General features: G+C 46.2%; 1 protein-coding gene across 2 annotated transcripts in view; it reads left to right on the top strand.

The window, feature by feature from the left end:
• CAPS (calcyphosine) overlaps positions 1-17,618 on the top strand; it is a 147,447-nt gene that overhangs the window by 38,157 nt on the left and 91,672 nt on the right. The window contains exon 1 of one of the 2 annotated variants that reach the window (XM_063916603.1): positions 2,456-2,562. The exons of the other annotated variant lie outside the window; for it this stretch is intronic. The gene's annotated coding sequence lies outside the window, so the exon portion shown is untranslated. Of the gene's footprint in view, positions 1-2,455; positions 2,563-17,618 lie in introns of those variants that run through there. 2 annotated transcript variants of the gene reach the window in all.

Raw genomic sequence — 17,618 nt, 5'->3', positions numbered from 1 at the left:
GACTTTTGCCCGGGGAGCCGCCTTCCGGAGGGCGCCGCACCATGGCAAGATCCGCTACTGTTTGGCAGTGCCCTCAGCTGTGCCCCCCGCTGTGAAGGGAACTAGATGCTACCCATCTGGTTTCCCTTCATGGAGAGGACCTTTGCTGTGCGGTGCGCGACGTCATCGCGCACCGCACAGCATTGTGGGACTGGCACAGACGCTAGGGGTCATAATTGACCTCTTGTGTCTATCTATGCTGTGCCATGGGAGAGACGTCATGACGTCTCTCCCATAGATCCAAGGAGCGGCGCCGGCGGAGGTCTGCAGCGGAGGTCAGCAGCGGTCGGGAATCAGGAGCGGGGATAGTAAGTATTATTTTTTTTTCTTTATTTTTTTTCTTTATTTTTTATGTAAGCAGCACTACTCTACAGGGGAACAACTGTACAGGGGGCACAAATGGGGGCACAACTCTACAGGGGGGTGTAACTGACCACGCCCCTGTATTAAGCCACGCGGGGCGCCACAAGGGCAAGAACCGGCCCTGCACAGAGATAAAGTCTGCCAATACTGGTTCATTTTGGAACTGGATATAGCGCACCAAGGAAAAACAGTATATATATATATATATATATATATATATAAAAGCACAGAAAAAATGCAGTGTAGCACTATGTGGCTATCTGTTAACAATTTTGGGGTTTGCTGTGTTGCCACGTTTAATTTGTTTTGCTTTGATTGTTTACTTGTATTACAAAAACTTTCAATAAAAATACTTGCTCAATTATTGCCATGGGATGCAACCTACTCCAGTCTTTCACTGATAGTTCCCATGCTACCGTGCTCCGCCTCCATCACCCATCATTTTAAAGAGGAAATCCGTTCTGCACACATGCACATGAGTTGTGAAGTAGCAGTCTGTGACCTCCAACATCACATGCCCATTTTGTGCCCCAGAATGCTGTGCAAGTACAAATGTGGAAAGAGGATAACTGAAGAGGGTAATGGAATCTCCCTGTTAACACTATTCTGCGGATCTGCAAGAGCAGAGATCAGCTGCAGCAATGTGAATGTGCACTCTCGCAATCTCCATGAGATAAATATAGGGCCTGATTCAGAGATGGCCATTATTCTCATTGCTGCTTCGTCTTTGGACATAGCAGCAAAGAGAAAATATTTTGATGCTGCAGGAGGTTTCTGAGAACAAAAGGCACCCACACATAGCACTGCAGATCCAAGTGCTGCATCCAAAGACATAGCATCACCATCACAACCATCAGTCACCATGGTCACAGCCCTCTGTCATCTGAGTAGGCCTGCTGCCACGGCACCTGTACCTACCTCCGAACGCCTCTGCTCAGGCAGAGGCGTTCACATTTTAATAATGCGAATGCAGGACCTGCTCTGCACTTGCGCAGAACGGGTCATGCGCAGGAGCTATCCTTACTGAATTAGGCCCTGTGATTTGGTTTTTTAACGGATTCCATCATCACATGGATATGTACAAGTTCACTTTCCAAATGCATGCAGAGATAAAAGAAAATCTTACTAGCACAATATATATTTTTTTCTAAAAATAGATTTATTGTAATAACACAGCAAACCAAGGAAACATTAAAATGTACATAAAATATAAAAAATAAGGTACTTATTTGTATGGACTTGGTAGACTTAATAAGGATCAGTGAATCTATGTAGTGAAGTACATGTCATCCTTGGTCACGAATTGCCTAACAGCGCTGGTAATAATGTAAATAGACCAAGTTCACATCTGAGGCTGTAGGTGAGGAGGTAGGTAAGTTAGTAGGTACCCACACATTTCGTACATATGGGGACTACTTCAGGGGAGTATAAAAGGGGTAGTGTATTAAACAGAAAGAACGCTTTCTTCTGACGATCAGACTTTACATGAACTATTGCTATTTAGAGGTGTATTCACGAAGCAGTGAAAAGTGTGGATAAGTGAGCCAGTGGAGAAGTTGCCCATTGCAACCAATCAGCATTGAAGTAACATTTATAATTTGCATACTATACAACTGTACGGAGTAGCTGATTGGTTGCCATGGGCAACTTCTCCACAGGCTCACTTCTCCACTGTTTTCACTGCTTCATGAATAGACCCCTATAATGTTCTAATTTTTTAATTGTATACCATTGACTATTGTATCTAAAGGTGTAGCTATAGGCTAGAGCTGCTGCCCAGCATGATATATAGATAGATAGATAGATAGATAGATAGATAGATAGATAGATAGATAGATAGAGAGAGTAGGTTTTCTTGTGTGTTTCTGACAGTAGATGTATTGACCTCATGGAGTAGACATGATATCTAAGATCTGCCATAGCACATTGTCAAAGTGAGTTCTTTAGATCATGTACAATAGTCTTCCATAGAGGGCAGGGTCATACTGGGAGTTCTGCAGTGTACTGGGATGACGCAGAGAGATGCTGATGTTTCTACGGATACAGGATTTCAAAACATCTCCACAGCTGCAACTACAGTGAGCTGTAAGTGCTGAATGGACAACACTGGTCCCAAGCTGTGAAACTCACAAGGTTACAGTCAGGAATACCCAAGGAGAGGTAAGAGTTTTGGAAAACCATTCACTAATTTCCCTCTATGTCTTGTAACTCCTGAATCTGAGTACTTGCTTCTATCAAATACACAATTCTCTGCTTCACATAATTAGAGTAACAGTGATCTTACTTTTCCTGATTTTATCTGCTCAGATTTCCATTGTTTATTGTCTATAGTGTCTTAAATTGATTATTAGAGTGATGTGATATCAGGACTGTATTTGTTACATGCATGTCCGTTGTCTGTATGAATGTTTTTTTAAAACATTATTTAAAGTTCATCTGGTACCTACCTTCCAGCTGATGTGGCTGGAAGAAGAGTGTGCACACACCCAAAATATGCACAAACTTACCTTCACCATCCCTATAAGGTCATTTCATTAATGCAAAATCCAAATTTGCTCTACTCCTTTCATCAAAAAGTGCAAACATTTGCATCCACTCATACAGTATGCTGCAGTAAGTCTTTAATCCATGCGATTTCATGTACAAATGGTACAATTGCACAAAAGTAGGCATACAATATCACAGAAAGCATTTGTGCTGCACTGTTGTGCTTCAGTAAATGACCCTAATTGCGCATATTAGTGGCTTATCTCTTGGCATTAAATATAGTACTGAATTTATTGGCAATATTTTGCTTTTATAGCTAATAATACATTAGGGAAATGATTACATTAGTTGGTGCATAGATTCATGAAAGCAGCTCTAATTGCCACCATTAAGTGCAATGTAATGGAGAACTGTTTAGTAACACACAATTTTATTTTAAACAGCCTTCATAGCAAACAAAATTTTATGCAATGTCCAGGACATATACAGTAGTAAGAGAAGGAATGTTGCTTATTAAAATTCATATGGATTGGGGATGGACAAATAAATTATACTGCAAGCCTCCCAACAATCACAATTGTTGTCTCCAGCAGTTGTGGGTCACTAAATGGCATTATTTGGTAAAAACTAGACTGTGGCCATGCCACCTACAGTATATGCGATTCTTAAGATCCCTATTCTAGAAAATTCTGTGATGTGTAGCCCCCTAGGACACATGCGAGTGCTGTGAAGCAGCAACGTTGTAGTCCCCAGGGCCCTCTGACCTGTGTGACAGCATAGCTTGCAGACTCTGACTGTGGCACCCCTATACATTCATTCTGGGAATACTTAATATTGGCCCTCATTCCGAGTTGATCGGTCGCAAGGCGAATTTAGCAGAGTTACACACGCTAAGCCGCCGCCTACTGGGAGTGAATCTTAGCTTCTTAAAATTGCGACCGATGTATTCGCAATATTGCGATTACTAACTACTTAGCAGTTTCTGAGTAGCTCCAGACTTACTCTGCCTGTGCGATCAGTTCAGTGCTTGTCGTTCCTGGTTGACGTCACAAACACACCCAGCGTTCGCCCAGGCACTCCCACCGTTTCCCCGGCCACTCCTGCGTTTTTTCCGGAAACGGTAGCGTTTTCAGCCACACGCCCCTGAAACGCCGTGTTTCCGCCCAGTAACACCCATTTCCTGTCAATCACATTACGATCGCCGGAGCGAAGAAAAAGCCGTGAGTAAAAATACTTTCTTCATAGTAAAGTTACTTGGCGCAGTCGCAGTGCGAACATTGCGCATGCGTACTAAGCGGATTTTCACTGCGATGCGATGAAAAATACCGAGCGAACAACTCGGAATGAGGGCCATTATTGGGTGGCACCCGAAATAAGTGTTTATAGAGGACATTCTGCAAATGTAGTTTGATAACTATGCCCCTAAATGAGGTAATACATTTAAATATATTTGTTCAGATTTGGCACTCATGGACTTCTTCTACAGTACTATTACTCTCCTAAAATTGATTTAGAACTGTACAATAGAACACAAACCATATAATACTTGCAGTTTCTACTGTAAAGTCTGGTTTATTAGAAACTTCAACTTCCTATTCCCCTATCGCATTTCCACTAACAAACTACCACACACTTACAAACTGTGCTGGCATATCTGGGAGCCTCTCGTCAAAGTAAGCCCCTCTCCTGAATCCCACTTTAATTTCTTCTTGAGATGTGTGTGGACCCCCCGAGTTTTGATTTTAGTTCTATTTTTGGTTTTGCAAAAAAAAAAACTACAGTGTTTTTGGTTTTGAATCTGGATTTAAAAAAAAATATATATATATAAAACCAGCTAAAATCATGTAATTTTGGCATGTTTTGTTACTACACTATTATTAACCTCAATAGCATTAATTTCCAGTCATTTCCACTCAATTTTGACCACCTCATGGCTCACAATATTGTTCACAAATATTGGCCAAAGGTTAGCTGGCCAAACTAAGCTACAGAGCAGCTGCACAAACACATGACACTTTAAAAGAATATATCACATCTATTAAACATTGCCATACAGCAGTGGCAGACATGATGATAATTTAATAAACTATACGACCCAATAGAAAGAATGTTTTCATTAATCGAGAAGAGGCTTGATGGCAGTACAGGGAAATTGAGGTGGAGAATGCAGTGGAAGGCAGTTAAAGGATTGATTGATTGATCCCTTAATTAATTGATGTAAAAAATTTAATTTGAAATTACAGCACCCAAACACCCCCTCATACACTACAACACCCAGACAACCTCTCATACACTACTGCACCCAGACACTCCCCTCATACACTACAGCACCCAGACACCCCCCCATACAATACAGCACTTAGACACCCCCTCCCATACACTACAGCACAGACACCCCTTCCCATACACTACGGCACCCAGACACCTCCTCCCATACACTACAGCACCCAGACACCCCCCTCATACACTACAGCACCCAGGCACCCTCCACATACACTACTGCACCCAGACACCCCCTCCCATACACTACAGCACCCAGACACCCCCCATACAATACAGAACAGAGACACCCCCTCCCGTAGACTACAGCACCAGACCCTCCCCCTCATACACTACAGCACCCATACACCCCCCTCATACACTACTGCACCCAGACAACCCCTCCCATACACTACAGCACAGAGACACCCCCTCCCATACACTACAGCACCCAGACCCCCCTCATACACTACAACACCCAGACACCACCCCATACAATACAGCACCCATACACCCCCTCATACACTACAGCACCCAGACATCCCCTCATACAATACAGCACCCAGACACCCCCTCCCATACACTACAGCACCCATACACCTTCATCATACACTACAGCACCCATACACCCCCTCCCATACACTACAGCACAGACACCCCTTCCCATACACTACTGCACCCAGACACCTCCTCCCATACACTACAGCACCCAGACACCCCACTCATACACTACAGCACCCAGACACCCTCCTCATACACTACTGCACCCAGACACCCCCTTCCATACACTACAGCACCCAGACACCCCCCATACAATACAGCACAGAGACACCCCCTCCCATAGACTACAGCACCAGACCCTCCCCCCTCATACACTACAGCACCCATACACCCCCCTCATACACTACTGCACCCAGACACCCCCTCCCATACACTACAGCACCCAGACACCCCCCTCATACACTACAGCACCCAGACACCCCCCCATACACTACTACACCCAGACACCCACTCCCATATACTATACACTCCCATGCACTATACACTGTAACACACACACACACACACACACACACACACACACACACACACACACACACCCCATACTTTACAAAAATCCAGACATCCCACCCCCTTCACAACTCACCAGTCGTTGCTGAACATAAACCTAAAACCAGGTCTTCAGGATGCAGTTTGCTGCTTCGCTGCAGAGACTGCACACACAGTTCTCACCTCCAGTGCAGAGCGAGTCGCTCCTCGTGTGAGAGAGGGTTGGGGAAGAGGAGGTCGGAGGACGGGGTGTGTACTACATCATGTGCCCCTGACCCTTAGCTGCCTGCAGATCCTGTGGTGTCGCACCTAGTCCAGAGGGGGCTCCAGGTTCTGGGGCTTTAATGGCATAATGCTGGTACATCGATGTGAAGATGACCCCTCTCCAGCCTGGCACCGGCTCATCCTGCATTGCTTACTGCATCACACTTAAGCTGTTCTAAGAAGGCAGGCAGCTGGGAGAAGCGCGGGTGGGACAGAGGGTGGAAGGTGTCAGTATAAGGTACAGTAACTGATACGGAGACTCTGTGCCCCATCATGAGTCACACTAGAAGAGCTGGGGGAAGGAGCCGAGGGGAGAGCTGGGCCTTCCAGTAACGCAGGCAGCCAAGACTTGGGCGAGGAGACACGTGAGGAAAGGGGGAGAGAGAAGAGTGAGGTGTGACTGTGGACACTGGCGGTGGGGGCGCAGCGCTGGCCGCGGCATACAATGAGTCAATGTGACTCATTGTAATGCGGGCAGCTGTGCAATGCACTGGTTGCACCGCTGGTAGTTTGGCCCATGGCTACATTGTTAAAATGCTCCCTATGCACTTTATTAAGCCGTACACATCATGTTATCTACTCCGTTTCTAGTCAATAGGGCAGAACACTAATTGTATGGCCATCTTGAAGACAACTACTTTTCTCTAACGTCCTAGTGGATGCTGGGGACTCCGTAAGGACCATGGGGAATAGACGGGCTCCGCAGGAGACATGGGCACTTTAAGAAAGAATTTAGATTCTGGTGTGCTCTGGCTCCTCCCTCTATGTCCCTCCTCCAGACCTCAGTTTTGAATCTGTGCCCGGACGAGCTGGGTGCTGTTCAGTGAGCTCTCCTGAGCTTGCTGTAAGAAAGTATTTTGTTAGGTTTTTTATTTTCAGGGAGCTCTGCTGGCAACTGAGGGGAGAGAAGCAGCCCTACTCTCTGCAGATAGGTCCTGCTTCTTAGGCTACTGGACACCATTAGCTCCAGAGGGATCGTACACAGGATCTCACCCTCGTCGTCCGATCCCAGAGCCGCACCGCCGTCCCCCTCGCAGAGCCGGAAGACAGAAGCCGGGTGAGCATAAGAAGCAAGAAGACTTCGAAATCGGCGGCAGAAGACTCCAGTCTTCACTGAGGTAGCGCACAGCACTGCAGCTGTGCGCCATTGCTCCCACACACACCCACATACTCCGGTCACTGTAAGGGTGCAGGGCGCGGGGGGGGGGGGGGGGGGGGGCGCCCTGGGCAGAAATTAGGACCTCTTTGGCAAAAGTTTGCATAATATACAGTTGGGCACTGTATATAAGTATGAGCCCCCGCCAAGAAAATGTATATTTAAGCGGGACAGAAGCCCGCCGTTGAGGGGGCGGGGCTTCTTCCTCAGCACTCACCAGTGCCATGTTTTTTCTCCACAGCACCGCTGAGAGGAAGCTCCCCAGCCTCTCCCCTGCCGATACACGGTAGAAGAGGGTAAAAAGAGAGGGGGGGGGCACATAATTAGGCGCAAAAATCAATGTAAACAGCAGCTACTGGGTTAACATTAAGTTACTGTGTTATTCCTGGGTTAATAGCGCTGGGGTGTGTGCTGGCATACTCTCTCTCTGTCTCTCCAAAGGGCCTTGTGGGGGAATTGTCTTCAGATGAGCATTCCCTGAGTGTGTGGTGTGTTGGTACGTGTGTGTCGACATGTCCGAGGTAAAAGGCTCCCCTAAGGAGAAGTTGGAGCAAATGTGTGTCTGAGGGGTGTCTCCGTCGACAACGCCGACACCTGTTTGGATATGTGCAATTAAGTGCTAAGGTGAAATTATTGCACAAAAGATTAGAGTACAGACAGGGAATCTACCCATGTCTGTCCCTATGTCGCAGAGACCTTCAGAGTCTCTCAATGCTCACTATCCAAAATAATAGACACTGATATCGACACGGAGTCTGACTCCAGTGTCGACTACGATAATGCAAAGTTACAGCCAAAATGGCAGGAAAGTATTCAATATATGATTATTGTAATAAAAGATGATTTGCATATCACTGATGACTCATCTGTCCCTGACACAAGGGTACACATTTTTAAGGGGAAGAAAGCTGAGGTAAATTTCCCTCCTCTCATGATGAAAAAGAGCGTGAATCTCCAGACAAGAGACTGCAATTTTCCACAAAGAATTCTCAGGGAGTATCCTTTCCCTACTAGGGCCAGGATACGATGGGAATCTTCCCCTAGGGTGTCATGTTTGCCCAAAAGGTAGCCTTGACTTAACAGCTATCCTCAGGGATCCTGCAGATAGCGTGCACATTCTGGTACACTACTCAGACTGGCGATTGTGTCGGCATGGGTTTATAGCGCTGTAGCAGCGTGGTCAGGTACCTTATCAGCAGAGATTGAGACCCTAGTATGTATATATATATATATATTTATATATATATATATATATAGATATATATATTAAAGATGCTGTCTTAAGATATATATATATAAAACATGCCCAAAGAGACATTAGTCTACTGGGTTCTATAGTCAACGCTATGTCGATTTCTGCTTGACGTGTCCTGTAGAATATGCAATGGACAGGTGATGCCGACTAAAGAGGCATATGGAAGGCTGAGGATTGTGTGGAGAAGGGATCTCGGACCTGGTCTCCACAGCTATAGCTGGTAATTCTGATCTTTTGCCTTATATTCCTGCACAGCCTAGGAAAGCACGACATTATCAAATGCAGCCTTTTGATCACAAAGAAACAAGAAAGTCCGGGGTGCGTCCTTTCTTGCCAGAGGCAGGGGCAGAGGAAAGAAGCTGCACAACACAGCTAGTTCCCAGGAACAGAAGTCCTCCCCGGCCTCTACAAAATCCACAGCATGTCGCTGGGGCTCCACAGGCGGAGCTAGGCCCGGTGGGGGCACGTCTTCGTAATTTCAGCCACAAGTGGGTTCACTCCCTGTTGGATCCCTGGGCAATTGATATTGTGTCTCAGGGATACAAGCTGGACTTTGAGGAGATGCCCCTCACCGACGGCCCTGCCGGCTTCCCCCCACGAGAGGGAAATAGTGTTAACTGCAATTCACAAATTGTATCTTCAAAAGGTGGTGGTCAAGGTTCCCCTCCTTCAACAAGGAGGGGGTTATTATTCGACCATGTTGTAGTCCCGAAACCGGACGGTTCGGTCAGACCCATATTGAATTTAAAATCCCTGAACATATACCTGAAAAGGTTCAAGTTCAAGATGGAATCGCTAAGAGCGGTCATCGCAAGCCTGAAAGGGGGAGATTTTATGGTGTCTCTGGACATAAAGGATGCATACCTTCATGTCCCCATTTATCCACCTCATCAGGCGTACCTCAGATTTTTGGTACAGGATTGTCATTACCAATTTCAGACGTTGCCGTTTGGTCTCCCCACGGCCCCGAGAATCTTCACCAAGGTAATGGCGGAAATGATGGTGCTCCTGCGGAAGCAAGGTGTCACAATTATCCAGTACTTGGACGATCTCCTCATAAAAGCGAGATTAAGAGAGCAGTTGCTGAACAGCGTATCACTTTCTCTGGAAGTGTAACGCCAACACGGCTGGATTCTAAATATTCCAAAGTCGCAGTTGATTCCTATGACTCGTCTGTCTTTCCTGGGCATGATTCTGGACACAGACCAGAAGAGGGTTTATCTCCCGATGGAGAAGGCTCAGGAACTCATGACACTGGTCAGAAACCTATTAAAACCAAAACAGGTGTCGGTGCATCACTGCACGCGAGTCCTGGGAAAGATGGTGGCATCATACGAGGCCATTCCCTTCGGCAGGTTCCATGCGAGGACCTTTCAATGGGATCTACTGGACAAATGGTCCGAATCACATCTTCAGAAGCATCGGTTAATCACCCTATCCCCCAGGGCCAGGGTGTCTCTCCTGTGGTGGCTGCAGAGTGCTCACCTTCTGGAGGGCCGCAGATTCGGCATTCAGGACTGGGTCCTGGTGACCACGGATGCAAGCCTCCGAGGGTGGGGGGCAGTCACACAGGGAAGAAATTTCCAAGGTCTGTGGTCAAGTCAGGAGACTTGCCTTCACATCAACATCCTGGAACTAAGGGCCATATACAACGCCCTACGTCAAGCGGAGTCCCTGCTTCGCGACCAACCGGTTCTGATTCAGTCAGACAACATCACCGCAGTGGCTCATGTAAACCGCCAAGGCGCCACAAGGAGCAGGGTGGCGATGGTAGAAGCCACCAGAATTCTTCGCTGGGCGGAGAATCACGCAATCGTACTGTCAGCAGTGTTCATTCCGGGAGTGGACAACTGGGAAGCAGACTTCCTCAGCAGACACGACCTCCACCCCGGGAGAGTGGGGACTTCATCAAGAAGTCTTCACGCAGATTGCAAGTCGGTGGGAACTGCCACAGGTAGACATGATGGCATCCCGCCTCAACAAAAAGCTACAGAAGTATTGCGCCAGGTCAAGAGACCCTCAGGCGATAGCTGTGGACGCACTGGTGACGCCGTGGGTGTTCCAGTCGGTCTATGTATTTCCTCCTCTTCCTCTCATACCCAAGGTGCTGAGAATCATAAGAAAAAGAGGAGTGAGAACAATACTCATTGTCCCGGATTGGCCAAGAAGGACTTGGTATCCAGATCTGCAAGAAATGCTCACAGAGGACCCGTGGCCTCTGCCTCTAAGACAGGACTTGTTGCAACAGGGGCCCTGTCTGTTCCAAGACTTACCGCGGCTGCGTTTGACGGCATGGCGGTTGAACGCCGGATACTATCAGAAAAAGGCATTCCAGATGAGGTCATTCCTACGCTGATAAAGGCTAGGAAGGACGTGACGGCTCAACATTATCACCGTATATGGCGAAAATATGTTGCTTGGTGTGAAGCCAGGAATGCCCCTACGGAGGAATTCCAGCTGGGCCGTTTCCTTTACTTCCTACAGTCGGGAGTGACTTTGGGCCTAACATTGGGTTCCATTAAGGTCCAGATTTCGGCCCTATCCATTTTCTTTAAAAAAGAACTGGCTTCTCTGCCTGAAGTTCAGACGTTTGTAAAGGGAGTGCTGCACATTCAGACCCCTTTTGTGCCTCCAGTGGCACCTTGGGATCTTAACGTGGTGTTGAGTTTCCTGAAATCACACTGGTGTGAACCACTCAAAACGGTGGAATTGAAATATCTCACGTGGAAGGTGGTCATGCTACTAGCCTTGGCTTCGGCTAGGCGTGTGTCAGAATTGGCGGCTTTGTCACATAAAAGCCCTTATCTGGTTTTTCCATGCGGATAGAGCAGGATTGCGGACCCGCTCACAATTTCTGCCGAAAGTGGTTTCATCTTTTCATATAAACCAACCTATTGTGGTGCCTGTGGCTACTACTGACTTGGAGGATTCCGAGTTGCTTGATGTGGTCAGGGTTTTGAAGGTTTATGTAGCCAGAACGGCTAGGATCAGGAAAACAGAATCTTTGTTTATCCTGTATGCTTCCAACAAGCTTGGGGCGCCTGCTTCAAAGCAAACTATTGCTCGCTGGATCTGTAACACGATTCAGCAGGCTCATTCTGCGGCTAAGGTGCCGCTGCCTGAATCGGTTAAGGCCCATTACACTAGGAAGGTGGGCTCTTCTTGGGCGGCTGCCCGAGGAGTCTCGGCATTACAGCTTTGCCGAGCGGCTACTTGGTCAGGTTCAAACACTTTTGCAAAGTTCTACAAGTTTGATACCCTGGCTGAGGAGGACCTTGTGTTTGCTCAATCGGTGCTGCAGAGTCATCCGCACTCTCCCGCCCGTTTGGGAGCTTTGGTATAATCCCCATGGTCCTTACGGAGTCCCCAGCATCCACTAGGACGTTAGAGAAAATAAGATTTTACTTACCGGTAAATCTATTTCTCGTTGTCCGTAGTGGATGCTGGGCGCCCGTCCCAAGTGCGGACTTCTTCTGCAATGCTTGTATATAGTTATTGCTTAAAAAAGGGTTATGTTATAGTTGCATCAGGGTTGATCTGATGCTCTGTTGTTGTTCATACTGTTAACTGGGTAAAGTTATCGCAAGTTATACGGTGTGATTGGTGTAGCTGGTATGAGTCTTACCCTGGATTCCCAAAACCCTTTCCTTGTACTGTCAGCTCTTCCGGGCACAGTTTCTCTAACTGAGGTCTGGAGGAGGGACATAGAGGGAGGAGCCAGAGCACACCAGAATCTAAATTCTTTCTTAAAGTGCCCATGTCTCCTGCGGAGCCCGTCTATTCCCCATGGTCCTTACGGAGTCCCCAGCATCCACTACGGACTACGAGAAATAGATTTACCGGTAAGTAAAATCTTATTTATTAGGTCTTTCCAGGTGAAAAGTATAAAGCATTCTAATAATACATTAGTTACATAGTAAAACCATATATTGGGGGTCATTCCGAGTTGATCGCACGTAGCAACTTTTTGCTGCCCGTGCAATCAACTAGACGCCGCCTATGGGGGTGTATATTTCTGCATAGCAGGGCTACGAATGCTTGTGCAGCCCTGTTATGCAAAAAAAGTTTCCTGTAAAAGAAGACCAGGGTAAGAGTTACCTGTGCAATCGATCCAGCGATGCAGGTCCTGGAATTGACGTCAGACATCTGCCCTCCAAACGCCTGGACACACCTGCATTGGACTAACCACTCCCCGAAAACGATGAGTTGTCTCCCGCTTCCGCCTCCCTCTTGTAAATCTTCTTGCGATCGCCGCTGCGACTGCTTTCCTCGCTAGCGGCGTCGCTGCCTGGCTACGGTTGTCACCGGGCAATGACGTGCCTGCGAGGAAGTGCAGCTTGCGATCGGTTCGGAATGACCACCAATATCTTTAAAATATTATAGTAGCACATTATATAATAATAGGCAACGTAAAATACAGTCACTGCCACATAGAAATAAATCTATTCCTTGACGATAAGCTTTATATTGCCAAAATTGTGTTCATGCTTTTTTTTTTCTTTTTACTATTTACACTTTTACAGCAGAATGAAGTATAGTATCACTGTATTTATAACACGCTGTAAGTGTCTCTCTGATAGTTAGAAAGGCTAATGAGGTTACCTATTTCTGGCTTCTGATCTATATATTGCAAGAGGTAAATGCACAATATCAACTGGGAATTCCTGCTGCACAGAAGCTTAATCATCAGAGAGTCAGTAGCAACAGTAACCAGGAAACCTTAACGAGCTGAGTCATTCCACTACAAATCACTTTATCTGTCATATTGGTTATGCTGAGCATACACTACACCATTACGTGGGTGATCCGCCTAATATCGGCAGATCGGCCAGATAATTGTACTTTGTACTTGCGCTACTGATCACAATTATCAATCGGTCGGATGTACTGAATCGTTTAGTATGTCCATCCGATGCAATATTTTTGGAGTTGCAAGTCAGCTGCATCGGGTTTGTGTATGCATTGCCGCAGCTGACTGGCAGACATTTCCCCGGCTCGTTCACATGGGAGGAATGGTTAAATATCTCTTACCCTGTGAAGGAACACAGATATACACTGCAATATCTCACGTGATCAGTATGAGATCCCGCCACCCGGGATGCTGAACGTCAGGATCCCGACATCTGAGTCTTTCTGAGCCGGGTTTTCATGCCAGGCTCAGATTCCAAATCTAGGCAAAATGTCATCCTCCCAGTGTCAGATTCTTGCGGGTTATAGATTCGATATAAAGGGGACTCGTGTCATTTCACTCCACTCCAGGGCAAGCTACTGTATGCTGCGCTCTGCTTTAAGTGGCTGTGTGGTGTCCCTCTCAAAGTGTCTGTGCGGTGTCCATCTTAGAGTGGCTGTGTGGTGTCCATCTCACAGTGGCTGTGCTGTGTCCATCTCACAATGGCTGTGCAGTGTTTATCCACAAGTGGCTGTGCAGTGTCCATCTCAATGGCTGTGTGGTGTCCATCTCAATGGCTGTGCTGTGATCATCTCAGTGATGCTGCTGCTGGCCCTACCCACTGCTTTCATATAAGCAGTGGGTTAAAAAAAGTTTAAAAAGTTTTTAGAAATTTTATAATTTGTTTGTACTGTTCTGCACACTGCACCCCAGTACGCTCTGCACCCCAGTGCACATGAAAAACAATGGTCTGACGCCACACAGTGTGAGCTGAGCTACCAGTCAAAAATAAATATATATATATAGTTGTATAATTTGCACTGTTCTGTGCACTGTACCCCAGTGCACTGCACCCCAGTGTTCTCTGTTCCCCAGTGCACATGCGGAAAAGCAGTCTGACTCCACACAGTGTAAGCTGTCAAAGTCAGAAAAATAGCACGATGCACACTGCCATATTTGCACCTCATACAGGTCCGCGCTGCGCATGCGTGCGCTCTCCCAGGCGTGCGCATACTCGCTGTTGCGGGCACCCGCGGGCGCGCAGTATGTGCATTTACGGTAGAGTTCATGTGTTCGTAGCGTGCGACTCAATCGTTACATATTTTCACTATATAATGTATTTTGTAGATCATGGTCCCTTTGATAGAATCTGAAAGTTTAGTTAATGTAGCATGTTCATAGACAGAGAAATCCCTCTTTGTTTGATACGAAGGGTCAGACAGGAGTAATACAGTGGTGTTTAGTATCCATCGGAAGAGTATTTAATTAGCAATATTCCGGTGTTGGTTTGAAGCGGATTAATCGCTCGTGCGAATAGTTATGGACATAAGAAGTTTATGTCCATTTACTATTATTTGCACTTACTTATCCATGCGGCGGGAAACCCAGTTTCCCACCCACCTGAGCAGTTGGAAATCGTCACAGCCCACCTGTATGAATCAACCTATGACCTTTTGTTATAATGCGAGGAGGAATTCCTGTGTCCAATGAACAATGAGATTGTAGGGACCATTGAATTGTATTGTGTGTGGGGCATAAATAGACAAGCCGATCACATCCAGCTCACTCTTCAACGGTTCTCATTGCTGAAAATCGGGAGCTGGATGTCCAGAGGCGCATGCGATCGTTCCCCTTGTGCGTAAGTTTTCTCCGCAATCATATTGTCTTTCTTGTTATTATGGGCCATATCTCTCTCTCTCTCTTCTTTTTCTTTCATTTTCCCTTAAAACGTAATTGTATTGTATTGTATTTACTGTGTAGTTATCTGGTTAGTTAGTCTATGTTATATTGTAGTGTATGACTTGTAATTGTATTATTCTTTTTCAAGTATAACATTCATATTAGGCGTTAGACCCTAAGCACGGTATTTGTGTATTTCTTATAGTGTTAAGTATTCTCAGAGCGTCGGTGACGCTCGAACAGCTTTTAAGTTAATAAGGTTACACGGTGTTGCATCTACACTCAATCTCTGCACCAAGGTTTACTGCATAATACACTGTTTTATGGTATAGTTACAAAGGTTTAACATTGTGAGCGTCTGCGCCGCTGGTGATCTCCTCGTGGTCTCGAGCGTTCGCATCGCTATAGCAAATCATTACGTTAGTCGGCAGCCAATAGTGTGCCTGCCTGTGATCTCTTGGCCGTGAGCGAACGTGACGCTTGAGCGTCTCGACCTCGGCTAAGCGATTGCTAAGCAACGTGCGTACCCTTACGGTACTCCATACGTCAATAGCGTACAGTGTTCTTAGGCCTCTTAAAGGGTTTTAAATAAGATAAATATTTAGCTTTATCAATTGGCGGCTCGTCCTGTCCTTCACATATCTCTGCTAGGTAATTTCAGCAGACATTATCCAGCAGCAAAGGGCGGGAGGTCATATTCCTCGTAGTGCTGTTTGGATAAGCGTCTGCTTCGCTTAGTAAAGGGTGCTGAAGGAATCCGGAACCGGAGGTAAGAACAACACGCTAGTGTCTTTTAAAACTGTTTATTTCTGTCTTGCGTACACACGCACATATCTGCATTTCTTTTTCATTCATGTATTTTCATATCACTCTCCTGTTTGCCATTTTATAATTGATAAAACGTGCTAAGAGAGATTTGTCGCTATTTCATAGTTAAAGTGTAAATGTAATATATAAAGGGATAAAGTGTAAAGCCCACACGCAACTCTACCTAAGGTATAAGGAGAGATTGGTGTGTTGCGCGGTAGACGATCGAGGATCATCTACATTGATAAAACGTGTTAGTTGTGTTACGGTGGATATTTGCTTTGCGTACACGTGTCTCTAACAAAGGGTGAGACTCGCGTACGCAACTCAAAGGCCGACGCACGCAGCGTAAATTACGCAACGGAGCGTCCGGGTACGCCCACGTAACTCAAATCACACGATAGTGTTATTGCAACAGGCGGAAAGGTGGCAACGTGGTAAGTAGCGCAAGTCTATTTTAGTGTCCGAAATATAGATTAACAGATCCTTCTCCAAATTCACAACACATCTGGTCTAAAGAAAATTTCTGCACAGAAATAGAAATAGAAACAAAAGTGTACATGTGGTGAGTGAGTGTTTTGTATATATAAGTTTATACAATTTTCCAGGTTGAACCACAAGAAGTCGAGTTCTCGCAGAGGTACATACATGTAAGTGACGTGCATGGTGGCTAGGGAGGCATCTCTGGTTAAACATAAAATTTGAGCAGTAGAGTATAGTAGACCAGGAGGTCATACTACAGACCAGGAGGTCCAGGTACAGCAGACTAAGAAGTCTGCCATAAATAAGAGAAAAGGGCACAACCCAGGGGGTTGGTGCAAAACCCATATAGGCCAATAAAGCTCTGGCTGAAGGAATTCGCAGCCGAAATTTTCGATTCCACTGGTCGCTCAGTACATAAGATTAGTTGCTTATGTGCTGAACGATTGTACCGCACGTAATTGTGTACATTAGTTAGTCTGACCAGTACCATTTGTGTACGAACCCGGTCGTAAAACTATTTGTACACTCTGATGTGATTTGTGTAATTTTTTTATTTTTTTGAAGGGAAGTTCGCTGGTCACTCAGGAATTGTCCAACAACCAATAGTTACTGGAAAGAGTAAGTGTTCTGCGGATATCCCTCGCATGTTCCAGTAAATAGAGGTTCATAGGGGCCCTGGGTCGAGTACGCCAGCGCTAAGGCAGTGTGTAGGTCGTATTGGTCGGCGTGGGCGAGTGAGTGGGGTACTCGGTAAACCGCCACCGTCAGCCTATCGTGAACATTTTGGTTTTTGTAAGGGTTCGCTGAAGACCCTGATTGAAGGTCAGAGGTGGTGAAAGCAACGCCTGCAAGTTATGGGGGCCAATTGTTCAGGAAGGGGGCGATCA

The sequence above is a fragment of the Pseudophryne corroboree genome, chromosome 1, assembly GCF_028390025.1.
Source record: "Pseudophryne corroboree isolate aPseCor3 chromosome 1, aPseCor3.hap2, whole genome shotgun sequence".
Classification (NCBI taxonomy): Eukaryota; Metazoa; Chordata; class Amphibia; order Anura; family Myobatrachidae; genus Pseudophryne; species Pseudophryne corroboree.
Note: the sequence above shows the minus strand (reverse complement) of the source record. Positions and strands in the feature narration are given on the sequence as shown.